Raw genomic sequence first — 18,778 nt, 5'->3', positions numbered from 1 at the left:
TATATTCCATTGACCCCAAAGCACTGGATCACTGTTTGTTTTTGAACCATGTTCTATCTGTAGGAGATGGAGAATGTTTTATGGTTGAATTCCCAGGATGTGCACGTGCTCAGATGCTAATAAGTCAAGTGTCCGCAAAGCTGGGAATGGCTGTTTGCAGGGCCAAAGATTGATTAACAATGCCCTCTCACTTCCCACCTACATTTCCAGTAAAATAGCCTTAAATGCACAGCCCTCCTCTGTGGTTCTGCCCGGAATGATGAGGTTGCAGTTGCTGTATTTGTTCAATCTGATAATCAGTTATCAGATTGAATTTTCCCACTTCTACTTCATTTCAATTTTTCTTTAATCACTTTCCTTCTCCTTTGTTATTAATAAATCTACTGTCACTTACTTGCAGTTCTGCTGAAACTCATCAAGATCTAAACCCAGAGGTTTCAGTTTAGACATTTTATGTCAGATTAATCCAACCAATGAACTGTGAAAGACATTCTTTATGGATATGAGCCACCAAGGTAGGGTCCACCTGGGGCACTGACCAAGTGGGTTCTGGGCCAGAAAATGGACTTAGGATGATTTAGGTGGACATCCAAGGCTATCTTTAGAAGGAATTTTGTTTTAAATAGAATGTTCTCAAGCTAATGTTCTGTCTTTAATGTTCCTCATGGAGAAAGGGTGCAGAGGGCAGGCCCTTTGTACACAGAAGGACAGGAGAGATGAAAGTTAATTAGTTTGGGGATCTTGGTACCTTTCCAAGACAGTCTTTTAAATGAAGCTTTTCATGGGCATTCATTGAACCCAATGTTACTGTGTTAGTGAATAATGAGAAGTCCTTCTCTCAGCCTGCCTTATCCATGATGTATCTACAGCTGGAGGTGCTGTGGTGTCATGCTTCCCAGTGACATACAGGTCTAGCTTTGGAAGGGTGACATTGACTTGAAGGAAAGGAGGAGACCTGGCTCAAATTTTCCATGGTTGTGAGGCATTCCCAAGTGGACAGCAAAGTGACAGGGGCCCTCTGGCCTGGAGCTAGGTTCCTTCTCTTGGTAGGCACCAGGGGAGGCCGTCGCTGAATATGGTGACAGTGAAGTGCTTTAGAGCTTAAGTCCTCCCTGTAGTTACTTCAGCAGGACTAGCTCAGAAAACTGCTCACGTGCATGCTCTGGTGATGGTGGGTTATGGGTCGTTAATTCAGATCCCACTAAGTTGGAGTTGGTGATAATTTCTTTATTCAACAAATATTAACAGGTGCCTTCCATTTGCCAGACACTGTGTTACATGTTTGGAGTTTTGTGATGAATGGGCATCATCTACCCATGTGGTGATTAAAGTCTATTGAAAAAGACGGATGAAAAAATATTAAGTATCTAATAAATTGTGATAAGATTAAGGAGGAGAAGAGTGGAGTAGCTTAAGAGTCACTTTAGATTGGTTGAACAGTGAAGGCCTCTGCAGAGGGCAAAGGTAAAACCCTCTTTGTAAAGATTATGAGAGAAGTCTAGCATGGCTGACTCTATTTTGCCTCTGGCTTCACAGGCTGGCCGTCTTTGCTCATTCCTAGACACAGGCCAAACCAGCCATGGGAAAAATTTAGTTTATAGTTAAACTCTGAAGGAAGGATAATAATGGTCCCTTTCTAAAATGATCCTTCTCCTCGCTCAGGGACCAAAACCACCTTTGTGAGACTAATAAGAAGCTGTAAGATTAGGATTATGGGAGCGTCCTGAATTCTGCTAAAATGTAGGTGTAGGTAAACAATAACCAGCCATTGTCTACCAGCTTGCCTTTCTCTAATTCCCTGCTGCTCAGGAGTCATGTGGCCAGAGGTCACAGATTTGTGACTTTCTGTATTCTATTGCTCCTATAGATGACATCACTATTATAGAACCTAAGATTGATCTTTTGAGATATTTTTCAGACCTGCACATTCAAGCATCTGACTGACTCCCCCTAGACCTGGGACTCATGACTCAACTGGTCCTGTGGCCCCTACCCAGAGGAGGACTCAGTGCATGGGGACCTTTTTTCACAGCCCTATGATTTCATCCCCCACCAATCAGCAGCACCCATTCCCTAGACCCCTGCCCACCCAATTATCCATAAAATCCCTAGCCTCTGAGTTCTCAGGGAGGCTTATTTGAGTAAGAAAACTCCTGTCCAACCACTTGGCTAGCTCTGTGTTAAACTTTTTCTCTACTATAATGTCACAGTCTCAGTGGATTGGTTTTCTCTGTGTAGCAGGCAAGAAGAATCTATCAGGAAATTACAAAGTAGTAGTTACCAGCAAGGCAGAGAGGAAGGGAAGTGTTCTCAGTGGGGGGAATAGCTTATGCAAAGACCTTAAGTCAGGGAAGAAGGGAAAGAGCTTGGTGTCCAAAAGAAAGTGAGAAAAAGGGGAGGCCTGTGCTGCAGGAAAGAGGTGAGTGAGGGAGTATGGATACATGAGGCTGGAAAGAAAGGCAGGGCTAGATTCTGCAGTACCTTGAAGGAGATGAGGACACGTGCATCTCTCAGACCAGGTATGATGGGACATTTTTTGTAGCTTTCAGTTGGAGAGTGATAGAATTGTGTGGTTTAGTGTGGGCTGTATTTCCTTAAATTCCTGTTCATTAAAGCAGATTTTTGTACCACATGAGAGAAGCTAGAGGGTTCTGTGTCATTAAAAATCCTAAAGATCTCATTGAGCCTGTAGACAGGTAGAGGAGGTGAAGAATGTGAATGTGTATAATCTAATCTAGAAGCTAAAAAATCCCATGAAATAAAGTAGAAATTCTAAGAAGGAAGCAAGCACTTTCAGCTGCAGTTGGGGTTGGGGGAGGAGTAGACTCAGATAAGGAGCATTACTTAGTAGTGTTTATTAGCATTTTTTAGTGTTTAAGAGCATATGAGGACACTGGCTCAGACCTCCTGGGATGTGCTTAATGTTGACACCTTTTAAATCTTGGAGCTGTGGGACCAGAGCTATGCTGCATCAAACCCATCTCCTGTGTAAGAGCCACTCTGCCCTCAAGCTACTTCCTACACCAAATCTCCGTTTCCTTCTAAAATGATTACTTTAAACCCCACATTGTGGCATTGCTATAAGGAAAGCAGTGAGCTTGGTATCAGTACACAGTACACAGTAGGCGCTCAATCAATTTAGTCTTTGATCTGAGCCTGTAGTTCCTCAGATCGGGGAACAATCCTTGCCAACCTCACAGAGGTTTTCAGGCTCATATCTGCAAAGGGTCCTGCTATTTTTAATGTTCTGGATGGTGTCAGTTGTTATCTTAGTTCATCTGGGTTGCTGTAACAGGATACTATAGACTGGGTGGCTTATAAACAAATTAAGTTTATTTCTTACAGTTCTGAAGGCTGGAAAAATCCAAGATCAAGTTTTGGCAGATTCTGTGTCTGATGAGGGCCTACTTCCTGGTTCATAGACCGCTATCTTTTTGCTATATGTTCACATGGCAGAAGAAGCCAGGAATATCTATGGGGATTCTTTTAGGAGCTCACTAATTCCATTCACGAGGGCTACATTTTTATGACCTAATCACCTTCTAAAGGCTCCACCTCCAAACACTCTCACACTGGGGATTAGGTTTCAACATAATTTTGGGGAGGCACAAATATTGTCTATAGCATTCTTCCCCTGATCCCCACTAAATTTATACTCTTCACATGCAAAATACACTCCTTCTATCTTAATAGCCCTAAAAATCTTAATTCATTCCAACATCAACTTTAAAGTCCATAGTCATCTAAATATCATCTCAGTCAGATAGGAATGAGATTCAAGGTACTGTTCATCCTGAGGCAAATTGCTCTCCAGCTGTGAACCTGTGAAACCAACATGTTATGTGGTTCCAAAATATAATGGTGGGTTAGGCATAGGATTTCCATCCCAAAAGGGAAAAATATGAAAGAAGAAAAGGATAGTAGGCCCCAAGTAAGTCAAAACTTCAAAAGGGCACCCAGTAGTAAACCTTAACGTTCAAGAATAATCTTTTGTGACTTGATATTCTGCCCTTCAGGCTCACTGAGTAGAGCTCCTCCCAGACTCACTGGGCTAGGGGTACTGCCTGCCAGATCTCACTTTCTGGACCCATTGAGATGGCTGTGTTGCCCCCACAGCTTTGCCAGGCAGGGGTTGGGCCCCTGGTAGCTCCAGGCAGCCCTGTACTCTGCAGTGTATCTGTGCCTGGTTCTTGCTGCCATAGCTTCCTTGGACTGGAATCATACACCCGTAGCTCTGCTCATGTGGAGGTGCTTGAGTAGGTGGTATTGCCCTAATGGGGTCTTTCTGTGGTGGCCTCATAGTACTCACTGTGGCTCTTGCACTCTGGGTCTGAGATGGGTAGAGCAGCCCTGATGATTTCTGAATTGCCCTTTCCTTGTCTTTGATGGTAGCTCTTGGCCTTTGTTTAGGTCACTGACTAATGTCCATATTGTCTTGATGAATAGTGCCTGGCTTCTGTTGAGATGGCTGATCCATACCATTCTCCTTTACACGGTGTCACTTTGCCATACCCTTAGCATTCTCTCTAGAACATGCTTTCTCATTCCTTACAATACGAATAGGCGGAGAATTTTCTAAATCCTTAAGTTCTGCCTCCTTGTTGATGAACAATATCATCTTTGAGTCATTTTACTATAAACAGTGAGGAGGAGCCAGGATACTTCTTGAGCACTGTGCTTAGATATTTCCTCAGCCAAATATCCAGTTTAATTGCTTGCAAGTTCTACCTTCCACAGACACGAGGACATGAACACAATTCAGCCAAGCTTCTTACCACTTTATAACAAACGTGGCCTTTCCTCTGGTTTCCAATACTATATTCCTCATTTATGTCTGAGCCCTCATCAGAATAGCCTTTGCTATCTGTCTTAGTCTGTTTGTGTTGCTGTAAAGGAATGCCAGAGGCTGGGTAATTTATAAAGAAATGAGATATATTTGGCTCATGATTCTGCAGGCTGTAAAAGAAGCATGGTGCAGCATCTGCTTCTGATGAGGACTCAGGAAGCGTCCACTCATGATGGAAGGCAAAGGTGAGCAGCATCCCATGGCAAGAGAGACAGAGGAGGGCGGTCCCAGGATCTTTTTACCATTCATTTCTCATGGACATGAAAAGAGCGAACTCACTCACTCATTACAGTGAGAATGGCACCCAGCCAGTCATTCATGAGGATTTCCTCCATGACCCAAACACCTTTCATTAGGCTCCACCTGCAACATTGGGGATCAAATGTCAACATGAGATTTGGAGGGAACAGATATTTAAACTATGTTACTATCCAATTTCTACCAGTATTCTGTTCAGGATTACTTAGGTATTCTCCAAGATGATCAAAGCTTTCTCTACAGCTCTCCTCTTTTCTTTCTGTGTCCTCACCAGAATAGCCATAAAGATCCTTTCACAACAGTCTAGCCTCTTTCCAGCACTCTTTCTAGACTCTTCCAGCCTCTGTCCATTGCCCTCTTTCAAAGCTGCTTTTACATTTTTAGGTACTTGTTACAGCAGCACCCCACTTCTCAGTACCAATTTTACATCTTACTGTGTTTGGGGGCTGCTGGGCAAAAATACCATCAACTGCCTGATAAATAGCAGAAATTTATTTCTCATAGTTCCAAAGGCTAGGAAGTTCCAGGTCAAGGCACTGGCAGACTCTGTGTCTGGTAAGAGTCCTTTTTCATTAGGACGTTTCTTCACTGTGTTCTCATGTGGTGGGAACAGCTAGCCAGCTCTCTGTGGTCTCTTTTATAAGGGCACTAATCCCATTTATGAGAGGTGAGTTAATGATCTAATCACCTCGCAGAGGCCCCATCTCCTAATACCATCACCTTGGTGTTTAGGATTTTTGATACACGGATTTTGGTGGAAACACAAACATGTAACTGTTGTTTTCTCTACTGGCTGAATCCACACTCCACTGCTTATGATGCTCTTACCACTCACTTGCAATGCCCAGATTCCCTCTGGAGTGTCAGCCCTAGGAGGGCGTGACTAGTTCACTCTCGTATCCCCTGTGTCTAGCTCAGGCCTTGGCACACTGCAGGTGTTCATGGCATGTTTAGTGGATGAATGAATCAGTTAAGTCAAGAGAGGAGCTTGGGCTGCAGGGCCAGACTGGTGCACTTAATGGAAGCTGTGTTAGGTCAGCCGAGTTGCAAAGTGATGCTTGGAGTAACAGTTAGGGCTGTTAATATGAGGGAAGTGAGTATATCCTGTTTCCTTTTGTTTGCTGCATAGAACCTACCACATTCCTGGGTACACAGAAAATATTCAGAATGCGTCTGTGAAACTCCCCAGGGAAACTGGAAGCAGTGTGTCACTCTGCTATAAAAGTAGTCCTGTTCTTGAGAAAGAGCGACATACCTAGACTCTGCACCTTGCCGGACCTGGTAACGTGCTTATTTAGAGCCTTGCCTCTTTGCCTTCCTCTCTCTGTGCTGAGTGACTACACACATCTAACAGTCAGCTCTCCTCTGCAGCTACAGGCTTGGCCTTGGTGGTGATGTAGCAGGAACGGCCGCAAGAAACAGAGCTCCTGAACACCGAATGGGGAAGGCAAGGGTTTATTATTATGGCCAGGAGCTGAGGAATAATTTGTCCGAATTCAGCTCATCTAACAAAGGAAGGTTCTGCCTTTATATAGGCTTATACTTTAGCTATTACACATGGAAGAATCTTAGGTTTACAGCCTAAGAAATCACATATGAAAAGGGTTTTGGTTTACAGCTTCAGGAATCATATGTGAAAAGGTTTCGGGTTTGATCTTGTTTTAGGTAAAAACAGTGTCTTCCGGAGAGTTTCCCCAAGACCAAGCCTGCCACCTACAGGAGGGTGAAACAGGAGGTGCCAGTCGGTCAGCCTTTTCTTCTATTGAAATGCAGTGTGATAGTCAAAGGGGAAGTTGATCTCAGATGCCTGGGTCTCCTTCCTCAGTGAGAGGATGTCATCCATCCCATTACATTCTCTGAGAGTTGCAGTTCTGTGTTCTTCAGAGTGCTGCAGAATGGTCTTGGATCTGCCTTAAGGAAGTAAAAAAGGAGAGAGACAGGTATTGAGTGTCCACACTGGTGACCATCTCAATGAGGACCTCTCACAGCTCCTGAGCCCTGAGGCTCTTCCATGCCTGCCCAGGTTTATCCTTAAGGACTGCCTAAACCATGAAGCTTGGAGGCTCCAGAATCTCTTCTCTCTAAGGTCTGACTCATCTCCCCGTGGTCCATAGGATTCACCCTTGTTGCTCTTCAGAATAGGAGGCAACAGGGCTGCCTGAGGCTCATGTTGCCCACTCAGACAGAAAGAAGCCTGGGGAGGAAGCAGCTAGCATCCTCACGGGTTCATTTCTGTCCTGGGGAGAACAAGAGGGGCTGGGTGGTGAGCTGCTCAATGCTAAGCGGGGCTGAGGCCCACAGCTGCTGCTCTCTGGCATGTGGGAACCCAGGATACACCTGCAAACTAATCGAAATATGTTGCAAACGGATATGAAATATGTGATTTCCTGCCAGTCTACCTGCTCTCCAACTTGAGCAGTTTCTCCGTGCACCATTTTCTTTATCTTTTGTTACACGGGAAAGTTGGCTTGTTGCTCTTTATGGCTCTGTGATTACCTACAGTTCTTTGGTGGTGGTTCCATATTCTTTGTATCAGAGCGGTTCTCAGAGAATTACCTGGTAGAAATAGGCAGAGCAGAGGCTTGGAGTCATGAAGTAGTGCTCTTTCAGGGTGCTGGCATTGGGGCTGCAAATTGGTACAACATTTCTGTCAGGTATTTTTGACCTCCTTGATTCTGTGATTCCACTTTGCTGGATCTATCTCATGGAATTAAATAGACATTCACATAAAGGTAGTTCAGTGTGATTCAGGATGTTAAATGATTGAAAGGTCAAATAAGTGGAAACATCCCCTCCCTCTAGATGACTTTGGCTTGAACTCTTGCAGTATTGGGAGCCTCCCTACCAACTTTCAGAGGTAGCTTCCCTGTGTGGACAGCTCTTATGTGTTGTTTGAGCTGTCTTCTTAGGTTGAGTCAAAACGCCTTTTCTTGGTAACTTCAACATGGTCCAGGCAGAATAGGTTCTATCTGGTTCTGCCGTGGAATACTGTTGGGACATACTGGCTTACTATTCCCTGTGCTAACACAATTTTCAGCATCTTGTCTGTACCTGGGGGGCAGTTGAGTACCCAACTGTGTATCGCCCAAAGTGGGCAGTGATAAACAGCTATGTATGAGCGAGTGTGAACACAGGGCAAGTGTGTGTGGAGGTGGGGACTATCTGAGACCTTCTCAGAGAGGGCTGCCACTTGAGCTCACCCTTGGGAAGGGGTGGGGCATACTGGCAGAAGACAAGTGTTGGAGAAAACGCAAGTCCTGGGGAGCTAGCCAGAGTTCTTTACTGCCAATCCAGAAGCGTAGAGAAGGAGCTTTTCTGGGGCTCTGTCTTCTCTCCTCCAAGACTGACTATGAAGAAAGCTTCCGGAGCAGGGAATAAGTAACGACGTAGATCTGGCTGTAGCAGCCTTCTGTAGCGCTTTGCTGAATGACCCACTGTTAATGTCTTATGGGGAATGGTATTGAGCCTAAGCTCCTCAAATGCCATATCTCAATCAGGATCCAGCCTATCTCTATGTCTGCCCTGGCATCCTGTCCACGAAGCCACTTCTGCTTCATTTTACTGACTTGCTCCTTCCTAAGGCAGATCACACCCAACCCTCACAAAACAGGAGGCTTTGCTGCTGGTGACCAGAAAACAATTATGGGTGTTTTCTCTCCTGTGGTCACATCCCATGATAATTAATTGCCCCCAAGGAAAGTCAGCAAGTGTTTTCCAAGATTAGAGCAGTGAAGCCGATGGTGGAATTGCAAGTGCTTGTCCAGGCCTGCGTATGCACACCTGAGCCTACAAACAATTAGCTGGAATCTGTGCTTCCCCAGCTACTCTGGCTCCTGTGAAGAAGCAGGATTAGGAATGCTCAGGAAGGAGATGCCATATGAAGTTCTCAGCCCTGGGTTTATTTGATGAGTATTTGCTTTTTTCCAATTAGTGTGTCCATTGCTAAAGATTTCCTCTAAGGCCTCAGGGCTAGAGGTGGACCTCTCTTTACTGGGCCAATGAACAAAGAAAAGCGGCAAAACAAGAAATCAAACCAAAATGCCAAAGGTCAGTGGGCAAAAGGAACAATTTCTTTTCTGACCCTTGTTAGTAAGAAATGGGTTTTTAAAACAGAGTACATCACTAACTATTATCCTAAGGGAATAAAGAAAGCTCAACTGTTCGTTTACATTTCCCTAATAGCTTGCAATTACAGTGCTGCTTGGCACTTTTCCTTAACAAAGCAGAATTTTATTCAGAGCAGAGAGGGGCTCTGTGTGTGTGTAAACTGCTTTTGCTTGCAGGCCCCAGGGACCTTGCTTGTTCAACAACTGAACTTTGAGGTAAAACCCCACTGGCGTCTACCTTATAGAAACCCTTAGTGTTACTGGCTGTGCTCTGTCACTCTGAATGGAAAGTGCAGACTGCAGTCTCATACCAGTTAGTGGACTTTACATAGCCACACCATTCTGTTAGTCTTCATGATCTGGTCAGGAAGCATGGAGGATATTGTGAGTTTAATGCAAGAAGTAGGTTTGACTAGTATCCTTGGACATCATATATATAAAACCGCATATATTATTATACATTATATAATAACATATCTTACACATAACACAATTATATATAATAATTATATTTGAAACCAAATATTTTCAAAATATGATAATAGGGATAATAAGGATACTATTAATAGGGATAGTAAGGATATTAGTATCCCTATTTTGTATGTACTCACACACACACACACACACACACACAGACACAGACACACACACAGACACACACACACACACACACCCACACACACACACACACAGACACACACACACACACAGACACACACACACACACAGACACACACACACACACACAGACACACACACACACACACACAGACACACACACACACACACACACACACACACACACACACACACACACACACACACACACACACACACACACACACACACACACACACACACACACACACACACACACACACACACACACACACACACACACAGACACACACACACACACACAGACACACACACACACACACACACACAGGATGTCCAGGGATGCTAGTATCCCTATTTTATAAATTAAAAAAAAATATGTTTATATAAAACAAGTATGCAATATAGAATTATATGTAATTAATATATGTAATATAGAATATATTATATGTACATATATAATAATATATATTTATAAAACATATTCTCTCTCTATCTATATCTATATCTATATATATATATATAAAATATATACATTTTGTTTCACTTCTAAGGAAACATTGATTCAAGTAATGTCCAAGATGTGTGACCCACCAGAGATGTGGATTGTGATCTGGCAGGTTCATTTTCTTACTATTTCCCCATTGGCCACATAATTTGCTCCTGGCATATTTAAATATAGCCTGGCTCGTGGGATTACTGAAATTAATAGCAAATGTCTTGCCACATAAATATTTTGTTGGAAAAGTTAGCAGTCTGTGGATCTTTAAACATCTCAAAATAAGAATAAGAACACAAATAGTTACCTTTTCTGAATACGTTTAGCTGTTCAGAGAAATTAAATATGATCATTATGCTTAATCATCATTTAATGTATGTTATGGGAAATACATTTAATGCAATGCTAGCAGTATCTCTGAATTTGTTGCTTAATTTCTGGCACATTATAGGTAATTAATAAGTGTTTGTTGAAAAGTAAAGACTCTCTAGAATCCTAACACATTTGGAATGTTTATACCCTCAGCTTTGATAGCTTTGCTTCAACAGGCCCTCAAAATATTAAGCTGGAAGTTTAATTCAGATAGGATTGATCTCGCCTCTTCGTCTCCACTGAACTTTTGAGGACTGGTCAGGAAGCTTTTATCTAAGTGAGCTCCTTTCTTCAGCCTCCTTCCTGCGCTTAGGAGATCTTTCTTTGATTCTGACAACTTTGGCTTCTTTAAGCATTACTGTCGAAATGTGAGACTGGCAGGTGTGAGTTCAGCAGCATATATTTCCTCAGAAATTCTGCAAATGCATTTCTTTTTTAGATTTTGAACCAATTAGACTGGCGATACATGGTCGTAAGAGAATTGGGCAATAGAGAGGCATGTAGAGTAACAAAGCCGCAATTCTGTTTCGTATCCTCAATCCTTCTTTGAGGGTGTGGTACACACTTGGTGTGTGCCTCTTTACTCATTATCAGTTTATTTACACCTACACATAAAATGCTTTTGGAAATTCTCATTTGAGACTGTTGAATCCTTCCATCTACGAAGAATAGATTCTCCTCAGCTGCCTTGGCCATTACGCAGCCCAGATGAGAGGTACATCATGGAGTCCCAAGTTGAAATGAACCACAGTCTAGAGTTCAACATTTGGGTACATCAGAGAGATGTTTGTGCTTTGGAAATTGCACACATACCAGACGCATATCCTTCTGCTTGCCCTGATTCTGCTCTAAGACTTTTAAAATATGCAGCTTTCCTAGGAGTTTTGAAGGTGCTTGAGAAACCTGGCATGGGGCTGGCTTGGAAGGCAATCCCTGGGATGATGGCTCTCTACTTCTGGGGCCTGCTTTTCTCTCCTGGTATGAGCAAGTCTTGACCTGGTTGCATCGTGACCCTTACCCTCCTTACCTGGGCCAAGCAAGATAGGGTGCAGCACATAAAGGTGCTGGCATTCCCGTGGTTGACCTCCCAGCTTGAATCAATGGATGCCCTTCACTCTGATGCTGGGGGCTCATCTTATGAGTATGGGTCCTCCCCATCACCCCAGGTCTGCTTTCCCATGAAGTCTCCCCAACTCACCCCTTCCCAAACATATTCTTGTGTTTTTCCTTGACTTTTCTCCCTCTTGGGAATGTTGAGAGGAGATGAATAGTTCACATAAAGGGCTTAAAACAATGCCTGGAACATTATAGGAGCTGGACACATGTTACGTGAGCTATTATGGGTAGTAATAGCAGCAGTAGCAGCAGTGGCATAATGCCTCAATAAATGTTTAGCTGCTGTAATTGTTATTATTATATATTTGTCCTTTTAAATTTCAAGCTTGTGTAAATAGCATGTCTTTTGCACCGTGGAGTGCCCAGTAGCACTTGGGATGCCCTCAGGCGCATAGGAGTCACTCTCTTCAGTTCTCTTTGCCTTGTTAGAAAAATTGGACTCTTTGGACGTGATCTTGTGTCTGGGATCTTATTCATTTGGAACAGGAAGGAGATGTGTGAGATCACCTACACCAGGATGGAGAATGTCTCTCATGGGAGTCTGTCTCTTTCATCAGAGCTGCTTTTGTAAATGACACAGGCTATTATGCTCTTCCTGTATAATTTTATGACTTAGTATAATGACTCAAATAACCCTAACAACAGAGGAATTATAGCATCATTTTACATGACAGATTATTTCAATGGTTAACATGTTTTTCATTTCAATTAACATTCATTATTTTGTCTCTGGTTCAAAATAGCCACTATGTCAACTATCTGAGTATCTTCCATCCCTGCTTTAGAAGCAGTTAGTTTTGATTTGGCAAACAAATTCAATATTATTTTTGAATGAGCAATTTGATAGTAACATGAAAGTAAAAGCATGTAATCCTTCGGTGCCAGGAAACAAACGCTCTTATTACTGGAGAGGGATTGTTCTCTGGTGGGTTCTTCATCCCTTTGAGCTGACAGGTCTCTGTCTTAGAAATGTAATGAGAGAGAACAAAGACAGGACAGAAAAGAAGGTCCAGTACCTAGGACTGGTTATGTAAGCCTCATTTTTTCCATCTGTATAATGGAGATATGAATAGCATTTACCCTCAGAGTAGTTGCTGTGTGTGAGGAATCAGGGGGATACATTCAGGGCGTTTAGACCTGCATGTAATAGCCACATGAAACAAGTGGAGTGCTGCTGCTGGTCTTCATTATCTGGAATTGCTTTACTTCTTCACCAGCTGTTCATATGCAAAGCAAAAACAGTTCTATCTAAAGTTATACAAACATGGTAGATGGCACAGTGTATTGAGTAAAATGAATGGCCCTCTTTCAGTGACTGAAAGAAAAAGTCAGCAATTCTACACATATTTTTAGTGGCTACTTTCCCCATTATTAAAATATTTTTGACATAGATTGTTGAATTTCATTCGGCAGGATTATGTCAGGAAATTTACACCTGTACATGTATTTATTTAAAAAAAAATTACTGTCTTGCCACCTGCTTGCTGTGGGCTCTGGCTGGGGCCCCACTCTGTCATCATGGTCAAGTGAAATGCTGGGTCACGCTGATGTCATCAAGGACTCCCTTGGTGTCACCTGTGGGGTGGCAGCAGGGCGTGGGGTGGCGAGGGCAGGGATATCTTAGTGGGGAGCGGCAGGTCTAGTTTAAAGCAAGAGTGGGAAACACTGACATATAGAATGGAAGGTTAAGGTTGACATTTCTAGGAACCAGGACAAAAGCACCTTGAAGAGGGTTATGACCTGAGCAGTCCCTCTTGCTTGCAGCTGTTGCCGTGTTAAAAGAGTGTGCTTGTAGTTTTGTCAGCCACTCATGGAGAGTTGTTCTTATAATGAATATTAATAGGTTTGTTTCAATAGTATATTTTATAAAAATCCTCTGAGTGGTGTCACAAAGAATTGTTTTATAGCAAAGTAAGTCTTTAATTTGACAATATCAACATGTGATTCTGGGCAGTATGGTTAACTTGTTAGAAGATCCAAATGGTCTGTTAACTGAGTACTATTCAATAATGTTGGCTGACAGTTCCTAGTGTCTGAATTTTCACTCTAGACTACATTTCTTTATAAATACTATTAAGCTTAATATTTCTTGCTTATTTTAAAAATACATAATAAAATATTGTGAGAAATATAGAAAAACACTATTTCAGCATTCTGACTTATTATTCCTGAATCCTGAAGACTGGTAGCTGCTGACAGTTTGGAACCACATCATCAGAGGTCCTCATACAGCTTTGGAAACTGTCAGACTCCTAGAGTGTGGGAATCCTTCAGCCCACTGGTGCACAGGGGAGCTCCCTTCACCCACTGCTCACTTGTTTTCAGAGTTTTGTGGGGTTTTTACTAAATTTTTTTTTTCTTAGTCTGAATTAGGATTTCTGGAAACAAGAGCCTGTTGAATTCTTGTTGCTTAAAATAACACTCCATTTTTTGTCTTCACCATAGTGCAAATAATTTCCAGAAATAAAAGAAAGCTCTAAGGGTCCAAATTAATATGTTCACTTATTCACTGAGTAGGACCACATGCCAAGTGTTACCTATATTTCTAAGTACCAGGAGCACAAACATGATTAAAGCCCAGTCACCTCCCTTAAGGAGGGCATAGTATATTGAGGAAGATAGACACAAAAAGAACTTTCACATTGTAGTGAATGCCAGAGTTGGGTCTGAACAGGGTATAATGTTGAAATAAGCAATGTCATGGTTAACGACTTGGGATGAAGTTTACAGGGTCAGCAAGACTTCACAGAAAGCAATGGATTTGAAGTTTGAACCAGGAATAGACATTGCTATGCAGGCAGAAAATAATCATCCAGTCCTATAGACTTTAATTTGCATGACATGTGGAAGAGACACTTAAGTGGCAGATATGGCTGGCTGGAGATAGAACTTAATAGGACTGCATGGAGGGAAAACCGGTGGGAGCAGGAGGAGGAAGGGGTCCGGGATGGGCGTCCCAGGCTTTTAACCTGGGTGTGCCTCATGTCCTGTTAGAATAATAATAACCTCTTAACCTTTTGTCAATTACATCAAGGTGCTTGCTTGGAAATTAGTCAGAGAGCCCAACCAGAACTGGTCACAAGGCTGTGGTAGAGTGGGAGTGCAGCCTGACTGCTTGTGGAGAAGCCTCGCAGGCTTCCTGGGGAACTGATATTATAGCCAGGCCTTGGAGAAAGGTGGATGGAGGGGAGAAATGTGAGTGGGAATGAAGGTGTATCAGGTCAAGAAAAACCCACATGATGGCACATGGGAAACAACTGAGAGTGGCTGGAGCAAAAATTGGTGTTCATTGTGGTCGGTGTGCATGAGGGTGTCAGGGACGGGAGTAGGCAGACAGGGAGCCTGTGAAGGAAGGCCGGGACAGTTTAGTACCCAAGCTTGGAGTAGAGACTATGCCCTAGGAGGTAAAGAGAAGATAGAGGGCTTTTTTGTTTTGTTTTGTTTGAGACAGAGTTTCGCCCTTGTTGTCCAGGTTGGAGTGCAATGGCGTGATCTCGGCTTACTGCAAACTTCACCTCCCAGGTTCAAGCTATTCTCCTGCCTCAGTCTCCTGAGTAGCTGGGATTACAGGCACCTGCCACCACGCCCAGCTAATGTTGTGTATTTTTAGTAGACGTGGGGTTTCACTACGTTGGCCAGGCTGGTGTTGAACTCCTGACCTCAGGTGATCCTTGGCTTCCCAAACTGCTGGGATTACAGGCGTGAGCCACCATGTCCAGCTGAAGATAGAGGTTTTAAGCATGATAATCACATGATTAGACCTGTACCTAAGAATCATTCCTCTGCTTCAAAAACATAATGCTTGAAATTGGAGTATACTTTTTAAAATAGATTGAGAATACACAGTTGAACAAAAAGGAATAAGAAATGCCAGTGACCTGTTGATTATCTGTCGTCTTGCCATCTTGGAGGGCTGGAGGGTTGGAATTTTGTGTGTGGTGCCATCAGCCTGCAGGAGATGTGGCTGCCCCTTGGCATCAGCTGGTCTGGGGTGGATTTAGGGCTCACTGGCCAATGAGAAGGCTGATAGGACCTGCCTCTCAGACTAAATTGCTGTATCACCCCAGTTGACGAATATCGGTGACATTGGGCATAGAAATCCCATCAAGACACCTTCATTGGATTTCACTCTTCATTGACTCAAGAAAGAAATATCTCAAGTTTAAAAATCTTAGTCTCTTGCCTTGACTGCGCTAGTTATTTTTTATGATTTGCACTGAATTGTGGGATTAAAATATACAATAGTCAAGGAAGTTCTGCCTCCTTGGGCTCACATATATTTGTATATAACTTTACATAATTTGCCTCTGGAAAGAGACTTCAGAATCATGTGCCATCTCCACTTACCTTGTGGAGGTAAGCAACAGCTGAGTTTGCCTTCATCTAACAGGTATTCTTGTTTCATTAGAATTGAGAGCATTCAGGTCAAGCACAGTGGTTCACGCCTGTAATCCCAGCACTTTGGGAGGCCGAATTGGGCAGATCACAAGGTCAAGAGATGGGGACCATCCTGGTCAGCATGGTGAAACCTTGTCTCTACTGAAAATACAAAAATTAGCTGGGTGTGGTGGGGCGTGCCTGTAGGCCCAGCTACCCAGGTGGCTGAGGCAGGAGAATTGCTTGAACCCGGGAGGCAGAGGCTGCAGTGAGCCAAGATCATGCCACTGAACTCCACCCTGGTGACAGAGCAAGCCTCCGTCTCAAAAAACAAACAAAAAAAGGAATTGAGAGCATTCAGAATGGCTTGGCCTTTGTACCCAAAGCCCCCAAGGCGTCCTAGGAGAAGTGGTTTTACCTGGGCATGATTCATAACCACCTGATACCAAGTATGTCCAGCTTGCTCCTCTGCAGATATGGAGCCAGGAGCAATATTTCAAAGGAGTATTATTTTCAAAGCTAAAGCCTAGTAATGAAAGTGCAGATGCTAAAACGGGATGAAAATAGTCCCAGATTGATGCGGTGGTTTCCTGAACAACTTCCATTCAGCAAATATAGAAGATGTAACTTTGCCATATTTCCTGGTGACACTGAGAAAGTCACTTCCTCTCTGTGTCTCTGGTTCCTCAGTTAGAAAATAAAGTTGTTGAAGTAGAGTAGTTTTAAGGCATTTTCTGGTTCTGACATTCTGTGACTTTGTGATTAACTGCTGAGTCACCACCGTAGTGGTCACCACATCCCTATGCGACCCCCGCTGCTGCCCCACAGGGATCCTTTAGCATCCAGGGTGCACCAGGCTCTCTGATAGGCACCAATCAGCCTCACCTCTTTGTCTTCCCTTAATGAACTTACTTTAATGGTGAAGTTCAGGTCGAGTGATAGAGATGATTAGTCATTAACTGGTGATTGATAGCTGGTTTCATCTTTTCTTCAAAGCTATTGGTTCAGTGTTTACATCCCCCTGCCCACCTCCCCCCGCCTTTGGCTAAGCTCCCTTAGGCTTTTTTCCTCTTGGGCATCATCGTACACCGTTATGTCTGCTCCAGCGAAGCTGCCCACTCTTCGGACTTTATACCCGCTATCTGGGAAATCATAACAAGAATTGCTTCAGCTATAGACATGCACCCTGGGGACTGACCCAGGATCAGGGCTGCCAGATGCCAGAACTTCTCCCTGCATTTGCTGATTCATTATCAGTGTCAGACAATCTGTTGTGTGAATGATGATAAATGTGTGGTGTTCTGCTGAAGGAATCATGTACCCTAAGATTAACCCCATGCTGACAGCCCACTCATTCACCACAGGGAGTCCTGCCCACCATCCCTCTACCAGTAGCCTAGAACAAATCCTGAAAGAGTGTTTGGTGAAGGATAATAGGAGACCTCATGTCCATGTAAAATATAAATGCAAATAATAGACTTTAAACAATTCCAGAGGGCACAGCCAAGGTGAGCAGTAGCTGTGAAAGCAGTGAGGTGTTGGAGAGAAGACCCCAAATGATACAAGTATGGATGCCCTCACACAATTTTCAAGCTGGTAAAATAAGTTGGGCTGACGTGGGCTAAAGAAGAGAGAAACATCCCTGGACACTGCCTACAGCTGCATGCATGCTATCCCAAGTCTAGCTATTCATCAGCTCCACGACTTTAGGCAAGACTCTGGCTCTCATTGAGTTTCAGTTTCCCCGACTGGTTAAGACAAGCAAGTTGAACAAGCCAGGTGATTTCAAGGGACACTCATAGGACTTTCTTCTCTGGTTGTTCAGTCACAGGCTCAGCCCTGTGGCCCGTCCAGTCTAGGATCCCTGAGGACCCTGAGTGCTATGCTGTGGGCACCTGCTGATCCTCTCTGATGTCACCCTCAAAGGTTGTTCCCCGAACAAACCTTTTTCCTCGGACCACCTCCCCTAAATTGCTAGAGTAGGTTTGAGGTAGAATAAGAACTAAATTAATGGTGCTCTTTGCTTTACGCATCTTTCTTTTTTGCTCACTTTCCTTCATTTGGAAGAGGGAAGGTTACCCTAGATACCAAACCTGAATTCCTGTAGATTGGTGATTCATTCTATACCTGTTAGAAAATATTTCCTTCTTCTGCTTCCGTGAATTATTTTGAAATGTAAATGCCATTCCAATCCTGGGGACTGAGAATTAGCCACATTTCTATAGCAATGGTAATTTCATCCTCCATACCCCCACCTGTAGGGGCAAGTAATAATTGTAATAATGGCGACCATTTTTACTGCTTCCTATTTTGCGGGCACTCTGCTGAATACTTTAGATACATCAGCTCATTTAATCTTCATAATATCCACTTGAACTCAATTCTGTTTTTCTCCTTTTTACTAATGAGAAAACTGAGATTTGTTTCATTAAGTACCTTGCCAAGGTCACACTGTGAGTGAATGACAGAGCTGAGATTTGAACTTGTACTTTCTGACTCTAGAGCCTAAGCACTAACCATCAGCAGGAAGTCCAGTGCCAAACATTTCAAAGGCACAGTAATTGCCTGATTGATGGGCCGTCTAGA

At 43.3% G+C, this 18,778-nt stretch overlaps 1 protein-coding gene across 2 annotated transcripts in view; it reads left to right on the top strand.

The window, feature by feature from the left end:
* The window catches only part of SPOCK1 (SPARC (osteonectin), cwcv and kazal like domains proteoglycan 1), a 522,198-nt gene that overhangs the window by 372,500 nt on the left and 130,920 nt on the right, over positions 1-18,778 (top strand). The gene's annotated exons all lie outside the window — the stretch shown is intronic.

This window comes from Sapajus apella, unplaced genomic scaffold, assembly GCF_009761245.1.
Source record: "Sapajus apella isolate SASKATOON/1434 unplaced genomic scaffold, GSC_monkey_1.0 scaffold71, whole genome shotgun sequence".
In the NCBI taxonomy this organism is placed as follows: domain Eukaryota; kingdom Metazoa; phylum Chordata; class Mammalia; order Primates; family Cebidae; genus Sapajus; species Sapajus apella.
Note: the sequence above shows the minus strand (reverse complement) of the source record. Positions and strands in the feature narration are given on the sequence as shown.